Below are 3,911 nucleotides of genomic sequence, written 5' to 3' on the forward strand. Positions count from 1 at the left end.
CAACACTTAGCCGTCACCGGACACAAGCAGCAGTATTGTTTGCGAGAACGGATGTATGGTATTGGGGTGCGTGGTACCCGGTGAGCTAAGTGTTGTACTGGGGATGGGATTGGATTGGATTGGGATAGATTAGGATTGGGAGAGTTGTCTATGACTGACCAAAAGCCGGGGGGGTCTGGGGGTTTATTTCGTTTTTATACGTGCAAAGTGTCTCACCGGAAATAACACCGGTCTGATTCCCTGTGTGACACGTTATTAGTACGACAGATTAGTCGAGAACTATACGTGTGGACACTCCACCCCTGTACCTAATAGAGCGCGCGGTTTCCCCTTCACGAGTGTAGTGCGTCTAGCACACAGTCTCAAACAACGTTTTATAAACTATACTTACCAATAAACAGTACACAGTATAGCTATTACCAAATCATAGAGAACTTCAAGTAGAGTACTTTGTTGACCCATCAGAGCTTTGTTTACACCGTCAAAATATAAAAACAAGTCACATGTTCGTTGTGGCCCATAGTGTAGTGATGATTGCAAACACTTTAACATCCGAAGACTGACAAAGAGTACTTATACAACAATGAACACACAGAGTTGTAGACACACACAACACTAACACACACGGAACTTCTCAAGCACAAAGCCCTCGTTTCCGAGCGAGGGAACTGCAATGAGACCTTTATACGCCGTACAACTCCTTCTCACCTCACTGCGGGTTTCTCAAAGTGTAACGGTGCACGCGTCAAAGCGACAGTCTCTCTTTCGAGCAAAACAAACGGAAAAAAGATGTAGATAATAGTGTTCTCAAACAAAAGAGGTACGTCACCACTGAGCGCGTCCCGGAAGTCTTCGCGACCACTCGGTTCGCGTCGATTACCCTAACCCTAACCATAACCCTAACCCTATTCCTAACCCTCACATCAGATACTGACTGGTTTTCGGACCCCCCCTGATCCCCCCAATAAAGCAAAAAATGCACGTTTCAGAGTGGCCTTTTATTGTGGCCAGACTAAGGCACACCTGTGCAATAATCATGCTGTCTAATCAGCATCTTGATATGCCACACCTGTGAGGTGGGATGGATTATCTCGGCAAAGGTGAAGTGCTCACTATCACAGATTTTTTCAGATTTGTGAACAATATTTGAGAGAAATGGTTATTTTGTGTATATAGAAAATGTTTTAGATCTTTGAGTTCATCTCATGAAAAATGGGAGCAAAAACAAAAGTGTTGCGTTTATATTTTTGTTCAGTGTATTTGTCCAGAGTTTATCGAGCGATATCAGATAAACAATTATTTTTAATTACTTCACGATTACAGTCTTTAGGAAGAGCCTTCAGTTATTTTCTGATCATTTCTTGTCTCAAAACAAAACTTGTTTGCGGATTAAAGAAGAGTTGCAGAAGTTTGATTTATTGTGATCACAAAACTACTTACACATGACCAAGAAAAAATGTCTTTCATCCTCTAGCCTTCTGTCACGATCTGTTTCTGCTTCCTGTTTTATTTTGAAAAGTGTTCACCCCCTGTTAGGTCTGTTTTAACCTCAAGTCTGTTCACCTGGTGCCTTTGGCCCAATCCCAAACCATGCCCTACACACTTTACTGGTCTCACTAAGAAATCTATTAGAAAGCTGCAGCTAATTCAGAACGCCGCTGCTCGAGTCCTTACTAACACTAAGAAAGTGGATCACATCACTCCTGTTCTGAAGTCTTTACACTTCCTTCCTGTGTGTCAAATAATTGATTTCAAAATACTGCTGCTGCTTTATAAAGCACTGAATGGTTTAGGCCCAAAATACATCTCTGACCTCCTGCTAAATTATGAACCATCCAGATCTCTCAGGTCTTCAGGGACTGGTCAGCTTTCTGTCCCCAGAGTCAGAACTAAACATGGTAAAGCAGCGTTCAGTTATTATGGTCCAAATATCTGGAACAAACTCCCAGAAACCTGCAGGTACGCTGCAACGCTGACTACTTTTAAATCCAGACTAAAGACTTTTCTTTTTGCCGCTGCTTTTAATTGAACTATTCACATCTTAAACTGCACTGTAACTTTTATTCATGTATTTTTTTTTATCTTTATTTTATTATCTTTGCTTTTTAATAACTGTTTTTAAAGGCCATTTTCTTAATGTCTTTCATTGTTGTAAAGCACTTTGAATTGCCTTGTGTTGAAAGGTGTATATAAATAAACTTGCCTTGCCTTTCCTTGACCCCTACACACTAACCATGGCTGTATGAAGAGAAATGGCCTGACTCTCAAGAACAAAAACACTCAGATCTCCCTGGATCTTCCGGCGAAGTTCTGTACTCGTGGTTTCCCTAAACCCCACCTCGTAAACACAACATTTTGTCAAATCTTGGCTCAGTCAAATTAATGGAGGAAAATAACTCTATCTTCAACTACGAGCAAATAACTTGGACTTTTCTCTTCAAGTATACTGTAAGTCAAAGAGAAAAAGTCCTTCTGGGCCCAATGGCATCACGTGACTGACACAGAAGTTTTAGTCCCCCCATATGGCAACTATTAATATTTGCTCCAACACCTGGTGAACTTGCTGGGGGCTTGCCCTTAGTGTCTTACATTATGAGGCTCTTTAAAAAGTCTCTTTTTAATGCCTTTTTTACAGAAAAAAAGGGAGAGGACAGTACATGAGGGATTATGTAGGAGCAGAAGTAGCAGTGACTGCTTGTTAAAAAAAAAATCCACACTATTAAAATATTTTCCTTCCAACAATATCATAAATTATATGGAACATTAACGGAACATAAACGGTCTCACGGTCTAAAGGTTTATGTTATGGAGCCAGGATTTAATATTTTCAACTTTTTTTGAGAAATCATGTTATCTTTGTGTGGTGTACAAGACTAAATACTTAATGAGCCCCGGTAGCTGTTTCAATGGATAAAACACCAGTCATAGGCACCAAAGTAACTGAATCAACCCAAAAGTGAGAGTTGATTAATTTAAACTGCAGAAGCTTCCATTAGCAATTATAATAGCTCTGTGATTGGATGTTTTTTTTCTGATGTTTTTTAAGACATGGGAGGCAGTGACAAGTAATCATGATGGTGCTAAATTGTATTTATAAACCCCCCCTAACCTTAACCCTACGACAACACAGGTGTTTAAGGCATTTTGGAAAACTCTACTTTTGCCAGTGACCAAATTCCACATATCAATAAGAGTATATGAAGGTGTGATTTTTCTGTCCTTAACACGTGCAACTGCAACAGGACATCAAGGAGCCTGTTAATTAAGCATGTCCTTCATTTTGAGCAGAAGTCTGTCAAATTAAGTGAACACACCTGTGTGGAAATGGACCTGCAGCTTTAAAAGTGCAACCCTGTGAGCAACATGGGAGTGTAAAGACTGAGGCGCTGTTTACAAGGGAACGAAATGGGTTGTATCCGCTACTTTTCTCTTTCGTATAGCCCGTTCGTTCACACGAGGCCGTAACGGAACCGCGGAAACGGACCCCGCAAACGATAACGGGTCCCAAGGTGGATAGATCTGCAAACGGAACGCTCTGGGGGCCAAACGGCTCAGTGTGTACATCCTATACGATAATTTTCCTGATAACGATGAAGCCATAGCCCCGCCTCTCCCCACCTCTGCTGCTCACTGCTGTAGCATGGTCAATAGTTACTGCTACTGCTACTGACCATGCTACAGATGTTAGTGCAACATCTACAGCTCCTCTACCACAACCATCAGCAACAAGTGGACATGGAGAACTACATGAACTACATGTTGCTAAATCCACCGCGGAGAATAAACAGAAGGGCAAACAGGCAACCATGGCAACCATGCTCGGGGGTCTTCTTCGCTGCTTTTGGTGTACTTTGTGCATGGATGTATAATAAGAAATGGATACAGCGTGGAAGGCGGGGTCTCATTCATTC

The sequence above is a fragment of the Notothenia coriiceps genome, unplaced genomic scaffold (assembly GCF_000735185.1).
Source record: "Notothenia coriiceps isolate Sejong01 unplaced genomic scaffold, NC01 NC01_scaffold00037288, whole genome shotgun sequence".
NCBI classification, from domain to species: domain Eukaryota; kingdom Metazoa; phylum Chordata; class Actinopteri; order Perciformes; family Nototheniidae; genus Notothenia; species Notothenia coriiceps.